Here is a 13,382-nt window from a genome sequence, read left to right on the forward strand (position 1 = left end):
TGCTGCTACAGAAGGTGTTAGATATATGCAACAATCTGATATTCCATACTACCTTAACCATGTGGAGGTAAGGATAGATTTTCTATAAGCAATTGCTAGAATGTCATACATCTGCAATTATTGAGAAGATGACCATTTACATTTACAATATATACTTCTTTTATGCAGCTTCTCGAAGCATGTGAGTTTCTATGTTTATTGTTGAGCATGATTTGAAACTTTGTTTTCTATCAATGCTAGGTTCCAGGTAACAAATAGATCTCTAAACTTCTTATTTTTTACACAGATTTGCTTATTTTCTTCATATCTGACCGGGAGAGCTTGCTATCCTACACTTGAACTGCTTCTGCATTCCTACCCAACAAGCAGGGCCCTTCTTTTGGTGGAGAAGTAATGAACTCTTACTGGCTTGAGAATAGGCAAGTCCTTGGCTTTTTGAAGAACAGTAGCCTGCAGAGCTTCTGGTAGGCAAACAGCAGATCATGTTTCTTTGACTGTCCATGGTTGCTTGCTTTTCTTTGTTTAGAGATGCTCTCGCTGTGGCTGCCAGTTGCGCCCTATCGTCTTCCTCCTCTATGCGGCCACCTTGAACGAACTGGTTCGTATAATGATGATAGTGATAGCTTCATGAGCGTCAGACACATTTTATTTATTTTGAGATCATATGTACATAGCAACCCATCAAGTGAGTTATCCAACCAAGGCATTATCAATTTATTTTAGTCGATATTTGTTTACTGGAGACTAGAGTTCAGTTGCTCTATGTGGTATTGGCCATATACACAATTTATTTGACTTTTTTGTTATGCCTTTTGTCTAATTTCTTCTTCCATATGTTCTGGTATGAATGGGGTTTATTTGCCGATTCTGTCTCAGCTTTACTTTGTGGCCAATATATCTGATTGTTTGCTGGATTTGTCCAGGCTAATTTTCTTCAAGCTGCTGTTGACTACAAGAAGAAGATTGGATTCAACAGTAATTCAGTCCCGTTTCTTTATGATTACCCGTTCCAATGTCCATAACTTTGACATAGTGCATTGTCTTTACTATGCCAATTTGGTGACAGAACTAAAATTTTATTATGTATTTCAGGAACACTATTGATAGAGCCTAAACCACAGGAACCAACAAAACACCAGTACGCTACTTACTCAGTAATGGATTAGCAAAGTATCCTACAGGATTCAGAAACATTTATCCTTGTTTCTCTGGCAGGTATGACTGGGATGTTGCGACTACGTTTGCTTTTCTACAGAAGTACGGTCCTACAGGTAATATAAGTTTTCATATTTTTGGAATGTGAATACATTGTCAACAAGTTTCTGTGAGTGAAGCTTGTGTGAGATTAACTGTTTGTTCTAAAAGTACACCTTTTTACTGTTTCACATGACATAGGAGAGTTCGAGATTAATGTTGAGTGCAACCATGCTACTCTATCTGGACACAGGAAAGGTTTTTTTGCTTGGCTAAATTGAGTTGAATAATAGCTTAAAGATTTGCATGTTAAACTTGCAGCTGCCATCATGAATTGGAGACTGCACGGATTAATGGGCTGCTTGGAAATATCGATGCAAACACTGGTGATCCTCAAGTTGGTATGTGTCACTGTTGTATATAACTCCTTTGTTTTTTAATAAGCGTATGACCCGATATTATTTGTGTTACACTAGAAACATACATGCATTTCTTTATTCTTTTCTAGAGAGAAAATTAAAAAATGAGGCATGCATAGTAACTTACCTTACCGTTATGGTCAGGTTGGGACACAGATCAGTTCATGACAGACATTGCAGAGGCTACTTTGGTTATGTCAAGTGTAGTTAAGAATGTGAGTGGCATGAACCAGCTCTCTCCCTTTTTACTCAAATCCACATTGCCTATGTACTTCCCAGTTGCACTCATATGAGCTGCTGCGTTTTTGTTTAACAGGGTGGACTTGCACCTGGTGGTTTCAACTTTGATGCCAAATTGTCAGTACCTTTTGTGTAGGTTGTAACATTTCTCTATGGCTTCAATCAGGCTAGGAAAGGAGACTTTGAGACGCTAGAAAAGAAGGTTCTAGAGTGGGGTGAGCCCGCTGTTGCATCTGGCAAGCAGGCAAATGTATTGACAGTCTAGGCGTCCTCTCCACCTGTGCGCTGATGGTTGCTGATTAGGTATGTCATGATGTGCAGGAACTGGCGGAGATTCTGTTCCAATCTGCCCTATAGATGGTGCCATGACCATAGCTCCAAGAATAAGCACAAGGGTGCGCCCTCCGACCACGCACTCGTCCTCACCACGGGAATGTTCTGGTTCCGTGCGATGGACTACCTACAATACAGCGTGGAACTGAGATAATATGGAACGGAGACACTGTGTTGCCTTTTGTCTAATTTCTTCTTCCATATGATCATGAATTGTTGAGCACTTCACTATATATTTTTATTCATTTGCACCAGCAAGATCATCGATAGTGACGGGGGGCAACACAGTGTTGCTATAGTTGCGATGAATGAGGTGGAGGTGAAGGCTTTGTCAAATTTGATTTAATTTTCTTTCCTTAACATATAATTCAGGTACAAGGTACTCTAGGGTGTCTTTTACAAAAAAAGAGCAAAGAAAATAACATTAATGACCGCCAAAGTCAATCTGTTATTTATTTACCTATTGAGTTATCTTGGTACCTCATTTTTTATAAGAACTACCTCATTTTTATAAGGAGTACCTAATATTGGATTTTATCTGTAGCCTACCACAACTTGCTTGGAAATAAAAGGTTTGTTGTTGTTGTTATAGATGCATTAACCATTTCAATTTGTGGTTTTCGGAAAAACTGAAATAATTGCATAACTGTCTCATTTAGGTAACTGATTCAGCTCTTCTGCTCTGTAGTTTGCCAGCTCAACTAAGTATTTTTGTCTTTGACCATGAGGCGTTTACAACTCTGCTTGCATATGTAATCTATCATTTGAACTGTATGCTTCCTTGACAGTGACTAATATTGGTGATGATCCCATCTAGCTTCCTTTTAAATTATATTGGCTTTCACCAGTGTCCCTTCAGTCAAGGGGCAAGGTATGATGATGCTTCCATCATATTCCTTAACCATGTATCATAAGGCTTCAACTTGATAATTGTGTCTGGACGATCGACATAGTTTATGTCCAGTTACTGGTCTGTTTAATATCTATTAAGGATTGCCATCACTCTCATTAGGTATTTGATAGTAGTCATTTTCTTTGCTGCTATCTAATTTAGTCTTAACAACATGGTTCTTTTATGGATTCGTCTTGGATGTCTGTTGGAAAGGATCAACTCAAATATGCATCTAAAGCTCAAAAGAATTTCAGGTTTGCTGCGGCAACATTGGCTAAACCTATGATGAGTCCCCATAAATATATCACTTATTTACAGGCTTGACAAATTTTAGTGCATATATTCAGAATTGTTAGATACAATTTAAACTTCTTAATGTTGTTTAACCTTGTAAATGCTCTAAAAGAATAAGCAGATGGTTGAACCTGTCTAGGGATTTGGAATGGGGGAACAAAAGGGTGCTCTATTCACATTCTCGCTTGTAGTAAAGGAATTAGCTTTAAAAATTGGTTTGGAATATGTTTATTTTCCCTCTCATTTGAGCTCTTAAAGAATTCCTTTTGACATGAAATTTATTAGTATGTGAATGCATTGGAGAACATACTTTTTGTCTCCATTTTAGCACACTTGTGGTTTATGTTACCTTTCTGACCCTGGATCTTAAACACTGTCACAGGGTCTACGACTGTGGGTTGCTCGCTGTGGTTGAGTTCTTCCAAGACGTCGAGCGCGTGCCCGTGTGCATCAACAGTTGAGATGCTCAATGCCGACGCATCCAACACTGTCATTGGTGCCTGTCAGATGTTTGTGAAGGAGCAACAAATGGAGTTCTTGGATCCTGTTAGTATATGTCAGAGATAAACTTCTGTTTGAACAAGATTAGGTAGGAAACACAAGGAGAAGGTTCCACCTAGGTCATCTCTTCATATACCTTGGAGTTGCTTGACTGCTGCTGTGTGTGCTTTGCGGGAGGTAATGCATAACACATACATTTCTCAGCAGAATATCTGTTGGAACCAGTAACACACTGTTATCAAATAAACGTTGTACTTTATTTTAGCTATGCTCAGTGTGCAAATTTTTATTGCAATGACTATCCTTAATTTTTTCATTATTTTTATTGCAACGACTATCCTTCATATACCTATTAGTGTTTGTTCTTAATTGTACATTTGTCCTATTCTTGGTAATATCCAATTAACATGCCAGGTCTTAAATGTAATACGCCAGATTATGTAATATACCTTAATAGGAATATAGTAGAATTCTGTAAATTAAATGTACATAAGCTTTGAAATAGTTGTGAAAGGACATAGCCAGGTATCTTTAGGATGTTTTATTCTGTGTGTATAATCTATGTCCTTTCTTCAAATCAGCACATTCAGGCAAGACATTGTAAAATGATGAAAGTGTTGCTATTGAAGAAATTCCATCTGAAATACACTGTGAGCTATAAGAACACAAGCATAAATGATGTCTTATCATCCTAATTACCAAAGTTAAATATGCATATTTGGCTTACCATTATGTATTGCAATATCATTCTATTTGCTCTTCATCAATGTATGATGTTACCATGTATACAATAATTGAACATACCATGTATACAATAATTGAACATACCAAATTCACCTTCTCGAATCAAGTGGAGCATTTACTATTGTATGCCGTCGCAACGCACGGGCACCTAACTAGTAATAACATAAAAGAGTATTAACTGATTACATCACAGAGTCATAGACATCCACATAGTCATTGTCTTAACAAGTAAATCAAAGTGCTAGCGAAACACAGTAAAGATAAGGCCTTCACAGGCAGCTAACTGGGGGTTGCCGCCAACCCACATCTAGAATTCATCGTAGTCTTGGAACTCCTGGAAGTCTCCTTCCACGGCTTCGCCTTCTCCTGAGCAATGGTTACAATGCGGACAACCTGGTGTTTGTGGTAAAGCAAGGATGAGTACACATCAACGTACTCAGCAAATGTCCCGTTTGGCTGAAGTGGACTAGCTTTATGTGGGGTTAGGCTCAAGCAGTTGCTTTTAGTTGGTCAAGTATTTATCATTAGTAGAAGCCAGATTTTAGCATTAACCAACCCGTGAACCATTTCCTCATTGAGGAACAACACCATCATAGTCGAACCAAAACCATAACATAATCCTTGTATCTCGAACCATCTGTATCTCTAATCAAAGAGGATCCCAAGGCTGCTCTTAACCGTGAGCACGGCTGATATATCAGTTTCACTACCCTCTGCAGAGGTTGCACACTTTACCCATGAGTCATGATTCCCTTTCTACCCGGGGAGAGCTAATCCCCATTGACCACTACCTAGGTGGTCCGGCAGGGCATCACTACGTAGCTTTTACAAAGATTCCCTAGAGATCATAGCTGCCCGTTAGGTTTCTCCAGTTTGATAAACACAGTACGCCTCCCCGCAGGAGAGTGACTAACAAAGAGCAAAACGAAAGAACCTCGGCACTCAGCCTCGGCAGAGCAAGCACTGTGCCTGGACCCCATTGACGGCACGACGGCTAAGCAACTACACCTCTAGTTCATCTAATTAATCAGCTAAGGGCATCCCATTTCACCCTCATGGTTGCACTGTTATCCCGGGTGGTCTCTCAACGAACCAGTCCTTACGGAGAGGTACTCAGGAAACAGCCTGAGCCCCCTAGAGTATCACAAGATCATCAATATCATCAGGGTAACAGTATCATAAATAGTCACATCATGTTCATTGATTTAAGTTAAGGCAAAAGCAGAGTGCTAACCATAACAACCCAATAGGTCATCAAGGACAAAGTAAAGTGTAAAGCTAGTCAATCCTTAAGTTTCAAGTAAGTAGTGCGGGGTAGTAAGTTATAAATGAATAGGACATAATAGGACAGAGGACACTTGCCTTCACCCAACTGCTGATCAGGGACTTCCTCTGCAACCTCCTCGGGAAACACAGACTGCTCGATGTCTACGTAAAGTAATCATTCACACTATGCACTTGGGAAGATAACAAACAAAAAGCAACATACCAAACATATGCAGCAGAGAGATCACAAGTTCATAGTAGAAAAGGGATAGGCACTCTGGTGTTCCCTAGGTCTGGGGTAGAGGACTATACAAAGTGATTCATTATCCACTAATCAGGTTTAAGTCAGTGGTGGGGTTAAATCATTACATGGTTCTAAGTCCCTGAACTTGGGTGTTTAAGTCCATAAACTTAAGTAGTCCAACTTTTATTAAAGTCTACCAATTTCTAATTATCTCAAATAGGGTTCCAATAGCCTTAATCCTATCCTGGTGATTAACTATTAATTGGTACATGGAAACAGCAGGGAAACATTGTTTGAATAGATAGACAAAAACACTATGAGCATTTTGCAATTTGAAGCACCTAATTTGGAGTTCATATGACAAAGTTATGGATTTTACAAGTTTGGGGATTAAAAATATACCCTAAATACCTATTTTGAATTAAATTAAAGGTCCAGGGACCTAACTACGAGAAACCAGGGACGGCGGGTTCAAATTCCAGAAAGCCGGGGGTCTCTTTAAGAAAACGCGCGGGCGAAGGGGTATCGGGCTACTACGGCCGTTGGATCTCGGGCGGACGGCCAGGATTAGATCCTGCGGGCGGGCGCGCGAGCGCGCGGCGGCCTGGGCGACTGACAGGCGGGACCGGGCGGGCAGCGCACGCGCGGGCAGGCTGACAGGCGGGGCCGGCGGGCAGAGCGCGCGCGGGCGGGCTGACAGGCGGGCCCCAAACGGCAGGGAGACGGGGTGAGGGGGAAGTGGGCCTAGGCCGCTGGATCTCCGGCGGACGGCCAGGATTGGGTCCGGGCGAGTTGAATCAGAGCCGCCCGATCTGGGATGAACGGCGGGGATCGGGTGGGCGGCCTGGGTCTTTCCTACGGCTAGCTGGGGCGGCGGCGCTCGTCCCCACGGCGGAGGACTCGCCGGAGACGAAGGGCGCGGGTGTTTGGCGGGGCTCCGAGGCGACCTGAGCGGCCGGGAAGGTTGGGGAGGGCACGGGGAGTCCTCTGGTGGGGTCTGGGTCGGGGCAGGGGCACCGGAGGGGGGCGGTTCACGGCGGGCGGCTCGGCGGCGGGGTTACTCTACTCCGACGAGGAATTAAGCGCAACAGAAGGCAATACACGGGTCGATTGGGGCGGGAGAGGTTCTTTACCTCAAGGCGGGCTCCGGGGACTCCTCGGCGGCGGCAATGGCGCGACGGTGGCTCGGGGCGACGGTGGCGGACCTCCGCGGCTGCATGGGGAACGGCGGGTGAGCGCGGGCAGAGAGAAATAGGGAGGGGGAGAGGGAGTTGGGGCGCGTCCCGGGTTGCGGACGCCGGGGCGAAGCTCACCGTGGCAACGGACACGGCGGAGCTCCAATGGCGGCCGAGAAACGAGCTCGGGACGGCGGGGTTTACGGCGGCGGCGCTCTGCGTGCGCGCAGCGAGGGGGGAAGAGGGTCTACTGGAGCGCAAATGGGGGAGGGGGAGAGGGCGAGTGGGGCTCGGGGCTCAAGTGGCCAGGGGCGGGTCAGTTGCGAGCCCCACGCGCGACGTGGGCGCGGAGAAGGCGGGCGCGTGCAGCTCGGCGGCGGTTACGCGGGGACGACGGGGCTGACAGCCCGGGCCCGCGAGCAGAGAGAGAGGGGAGAGCGGAGGCGGGCGCGCGCGAGAGGCGGCTGCGCTGACGGGCGGGCCCGCCAGGGTAGAGAGAGCGGGGGGGGGGAAGCGCGCGCGCGGAATTGGGCCGGCTGGGCCGAAAGGCCGAGGGGGGGCAGGGTTGGGCTTCTTTCCTTTTTCTTTTTATTCTGGAATTGTTTTCTCTTTTCTTTTTACTTTCTCTATTTGATTCAAATTCAAACAAGCCACAAGTTCAAATCAAACTTTCCAAGAATTATGCACCAAGCAAAAGTGAAATCTAGGGTTCAACATGATGCAACAATTCATACTCCCTTAGGGTTTAACATAATAAACTATAATTACAAATAAAATAAGCACTTTTCTCCTATAGAAATGAGAAAGAAAAGAATAAGGAAGGATGAGAAAAGGGAAGTAACACCTGAATTTGTGAATATGAGCAAAGAAATTTTATACCCCCAAATTCAGGGTGTTACACACCTATCCCCCTTAAAAGAATCTCGCCCCGAGATTCAAGGTTGGTCAGCAAAGAGTTCAGGGTATTTGGCCTTCAGATCATCTTCTCGTTCCCAGGTTGCTTCTTCCTCAGAGTGGTGACCCCATCTGACTTTGCACATTCTGATGGTATTCCTCCGGGTGACTCTGTCTGCAAACTCCAGAATCTGCGTTGGCTTCTCTATGTATGTCAGATCCTCCTGGACTTCCAAACCCTCCACTGGCAACTGTTCCTCTGGTACTCGCAAACACTTCTTCAGTTGGGACACGTGGAACACATTATGCACTGCTGACAAGCTCTCTGGTAGGTTGAGCTGGTAGGCCACTTCCCCACGCTTGGCTTGGATCTGATATGGTCCGACGTACCGGGGTGCTAGCTTGCCTTTGACTCCGAACCTTCTGACTCCCCTGATAGGTGACACCTTCAGATAGACGTAATCTCCCACTTCAAAACTCAGTTCTCTCCTCCTTCGGTCCGCATAGCTTCGCTGCCTTGATTGTGCTATCTTCAGATTCTCTCGAACCATTTTAATATTCTCTTCGGCTTCAAGCAAGATGTCGGGGCCAAACACCTGTCTCTCTCCAGGCTGGTCCCAATGCAGCAGAGTCCTACAACTCCGTCCATAGAGTGCCTGAAACGGCGACATCTTCAAGCTGGCCTGGTAACTATTGTTGTAGGAGAATTCTGCATAAGGTAATCTTTTGTCCCATCCTGACTTGTCTTGCAACGCACAGGCTCTCAACATATCTTCTAGGATCTGATTAGTTCTTTCAGTCTGACCGTCTGTCTGCGGGTGATAAGCTGAGCTGAAGTTCAAATGTGTGCCCAAAGCTTCTTGTAGCTGCTGCCAAAAATGAGAAGTGAACTGCGTTCCTCGATCTGACACTATCTTCTTTGGCACACCATGAAGACAGACTATTCGTGACATATATAACTCAGCTAACGTTGCTCCGGTGTATGTCGTCTTCACAGGTATGAAATGGGCCACCTTTGTTAAGCGGTCCACAACCACCCAGATGGAATCATAACCGGCCCGGGTACGAGGTAGGCCAACTATAAAATCCATCCCGATCTCATCCCACTTCCACTGGGGAATCCACAATGGTTGCAACAATCCGGCAGGCCTTTGATGCTCCGCTTTGGTTCTTTGACAGCTATCGCAGATGGCGACATATTCTGCGATCTCTCTTTTCATGCCATACCACCAAAACCTCCTTTTTAAATCCTGGTACATCTTCTCACTTCCAGGGTGTATGGAGTAGGCTGTCTCATGAGCTTCCTTGAGGATCAGTTCCCGAATAGGTTTGAGGTCGGGGACACACAATCGGTCCTTGAACCATATTACCCCCTCTTCATCCTCTCGAAAGTCTTTGCCTCTTCCTTCTAAGATCAGCTGCCGGATCTTGTTGATGTTTTCATCATCCTTCTGCCCTTCTTTGATCTCCCGCTCTAGGGTGGGCTCTAATTCCACTGTTACTCCTTGCGTACTGTTCAGGAAACCGAGGCTCAGTCTGTCGAACTCTTTGGCTAACACATACGGCATCGGGTACGTGGCCAACATATTGACTTGACTCTTCCTGCTTAGAGCATCTGCAACAACATTGGCTTTGCCTGGATGGTAATGTATCTCCAACTCATAGTCTTTGATCAATTCCAACCATCTTCGCTGCCTCATGTTTAACTCTGACTGGGTGAATATGTACTTCAGACTTTTATGATCTGTGTAGATGTCGCACTTCTGCCCATACAGGTAATGTCTCCAGGTCTTTAAGGCATGAACCACTGCTGCCAACTCCAGGTCATGTGTGGGATAATTTTTCTCATGGATCTTCAGCTGTCGAGATGAGTATGCTACCACTCTTCCTTCTTGCATTAGCACACATCCCAATCCGGTGTACGAAGCGTCGCAATACACTGAGAATGACTTGTGAACATCAGGCAGGACTAACACAGGAGCTGTAGTCAATCTATTCTTCAGTTCTTCAAATGCTTCCTGACACTTTTGAGTCCATTTAAACTCAACTTTCTTCGCTAGCAACGCTGTCATTGGCCTAGCAATCTTTGAGAAGCCTTCAATGAAACGCCTGTAATATCCAGCCATTCCAATGAAGCTCTTGATCCCACGAACATCCTTCGGTGCTTTCCAGTTCAGGATATCTGCTACTTTCTTTGGATCCACTGCTAACCCATCTTGATTTATGATGTGACCCAGAAATAAGACTTCATGAATCCAGAATTCGCATTTGCCCAGCTTGGCATACAACTGATGCTCTCGAAGCCTTTGCAATACCATCTTCAAATGCTCTACATGATCTTCCTCACTTTGAGAGTATATGAGAATGTCATCGATGAACACTACCACAAACTTGTCCAGATAATCCATGAACACACTGTTCATCAGGTACATAAAGAAGGCTGGCGCATTTGTCAAACCAAAGGACATAACTGTGAACTCATATAATCCATACTTGGTGATGAATGCTGTCTTCGGTATGTCCGAGGGTCGGATTCTGAGTTGATGGTAACCTGACCTCAGGTCTATCTTCGAGAATACGCTGGCACCTCTGAGCTGGTCGAACAAATCTTCTATCCTTGGCAGGGGGTACTTGTTCTTGACAGTGACTTCATTCAAGGCTCTGTAGTCTATGCACATCCTTTTGGTACCATCTTTCTTCTCTACAAACAACACTGGAGCGGCCCAAGGCGAGGTGCTTGGTCTGATGTAACCCTTCTCTAACATCTCATCTATCTGCTTCTTGAGTTCCACCAATTCTGGTCCAGACACTCGGTAGGCTCTTTTGGAAATGGGGGCGGTACCAGGGATAAGCTCTATGGCAAATTCAACCTTTCTCTCGGGTGGCATGCCCGTTAGCTCCTCGGGAAACACATCCGGAAAGTCTGACACAATCTTGATAGCCTCGAGCGGGTTGGGCTCTTTACTATCCACTGAAATCTGGTGACAGACTCCCTCTTCTGATTTAGGCATCCATAGCTCGGCCACTACCTCTTCTCCTGACGGGGACTTCAATGTTACGGTCCTCTTGTCACAACTAACATTTGCCTCATACTTCATTAACCAATTCATCCCTAGAATAACATCTATCCCAGGGGTGTCTATTACTATTAAGTCACTGGGGAATCCTATCCCCCTTATTTCCACCATTATATTTGAGCATATTTTATCTGTTTGCACCTTGCCACCAACCGAATTAATCCTCATGGGCGGCATCATTGCCTCTACTGAAATATTATGCAATTCTACCCATGTTGCAGTGACAAATGAATGAGTTGCACCAGTATCAAATAGCACTTTTGCGGGATGAGATTCGACTGAGAACATACCTACTGCCACATCTGGTGCATCCTGGATTGCTTCGGCCTCCAAGTGGTTCACCTTTCCACGGTTGTACGCTTGGTTACGGTTGCCTGCTACCGGCTGCAGTACACCTTGCCTTGTTGGAGCATTGGGGTTGGTCTGCTGCTGCGCCATCTTCTTTGGGCACTGCATCGCCCAGTGGCCTTGTTCTCCACAGTGGAAACATCCCCTGCCTCCTCCTTGTGCTGGGGCTGCTTGGTTGCTCTGATTTGCTGCGGGGGCAGGAAGGCGAGGTGCCTGGTTGTTCTGCTTCTGATACTGATTACCTCCCTGCTGGTCGTGCTGACGATACTGCTGCTGCTGCTGTGGGTACTGCCTCTGAAACTGCTGCTGATGCGGACGCTGATTCTGATTCTGGTATCCTTGTGGGTGGCTAGGCCTGCCTTGCTGAGATGAACTGCCTGAGAAACGGGGGCGACCGATGCTTCCGGTCTGAGGTCCACTCATCTTGCGCTTCCGATCTTCCATATCCTTACGCTTCTTCTCAGTCATAACTGCCCTATCGATCAGGTGCTGGAAGGTGGGGAAGGTGTGATTCATCAGCTGGTAATGCAGGGGATCCACCAAACCTCTCATGAACCTGTACTGCCTCTTGGCATCAGTGTTGACATCCTCGGGTGCATAACGAGACAGCTGCAGAAACTTGTCTCTGTACTCACTAACAGACAGGGGTCCCTGCTTCAGAGCCAGAAACTCCTCCTTCTTCACAATCATCAGCCCCTCTGGCACATGGTACCTACGGAAACTCTCGCTGAATTCTTCCCAGGTGATTGCTTCAGGGTCAGCATGGGTGGCGAGGTAGGACTCCCACCAAGACTGGGCTGCTCCCCTTAGCTGACGGGGACCATACAGAACCTTCTCCCTGTCGTCACATTGGGCGGTGCGCAGCTCCCTTTCCACTGCGCGCAGCCAGTCTTCTGCATCCATGGGGTCAGCAGAATGGGCGAAGGTGGGAGGGTGCCCTCTCATGAACTCACCACGCCTATCTCGTGGCATTTGGGGCATCTGCACTTGCAATTGGGGTTGGGGTTGCTGTTGAGCCTGCTGCATGGCTGCCAGAGTCTGCCCAATAGCCTGCACTGCCTGGGTCTGCATCAAGAACATCTACTCCACTGTCATTGGGGGTGGTGGGGGAGGCTGCCCCTGATGTTCCTCTGGCTAGTCCTGCTGCTCTTGCTGAGCACGCCTGTTGCATCGGCGCCTGTTGTCAGACATCTGTGGAAGACATTCATACATCAGCATTGATCTTACAACCCTTCAGCATAAGAAAAGAGAATACAGAATTCTTCATGACACTGAGTGAACAAAGAGCTTCACTGATCCTCATTCATGATTCAACACAGCTTCTCAGATAAGAAAGGAAAGTAAGAGCATTGGGTTTCCCAACTAAACAACTGACTTCATTAACATTACTAACTAAGCCAAACTGCAGGGGAAACCCACATGTTGGCTACAGTCATTACAAAGATTCAAATCCAGCACAAGTTCATCATAACAAGCATGCAAGCAACTGATAAGCAAACTAAACTAAATGAAAGCAACTGATAAGCAAACTAAACCGACTACCTAAGACTGAGACATCTGACTTAAGAATTATTACAAACTCCGACGCTAATGATCTAAGGATCCAGATCTATTCTGGTCTTACAGACAGGGGAACCATAAGTGTGGTGACCACGTGGCGGCGAGCGGTATGGGTGCTGAGTCCCAACGGGTGCGGGAGAACCACCCTCCTGGTGATGGCGCTCTGCCAGCTCAGCACGCAACTCCGCAATCTCCGTTCGA

General features: G+C 45.9%; 2 pseudogenes across 2 annotated transcripts; both read left to right on the forward strand.

Annotated features, from left to right (window-relative positions):
• Positions 1–922: 922 nt before the first annotated feature.
• On the forward strand, positions 923–1,275 carry LOC109944928 (xylose isomerase pseudogene; annotated as a pseudogene). The gene is made up of 3 exons (NR_163470.1): positions 923–975; positions 1,093–1,138; positions 1,216–1,275. The product of NR_163470.1 is annotated as a xylose isomerase pseudogene (transcript).
• Positions 1,276–1,509: 234 nt separating this feature from the next.
• On the forward strand, positions 1,510–1,985 carry LOC103649777 (xylose isomerase pseudogene; annotated as a pseudogene). The gene is made up of 3 exons (NR_163426.1): positions 1,510–1,595; positions 1,758–1,828; positions 1,930–1,985. The product of NR_163426.1 is annotated as a xylose isomerase pseudogene (transcript).
• The last annotated feature ends 11,397 nt before the right edge of the window (positions 1,986–13,382 follow it).

This window comes from Zea mays, chromosome 3 (assembly GCF_902167145.1).
Source record: "Zea mays cultivar B73 chromosome 3, Zm-B73-REFERENCE-NAM-5.0, whole genome shotgun sequence".
NCBI lineage: Eukaryota > Viridiplantae > Streptophyta > Magnoliopsida > Poales > Poaceae > Zea > Zea mays.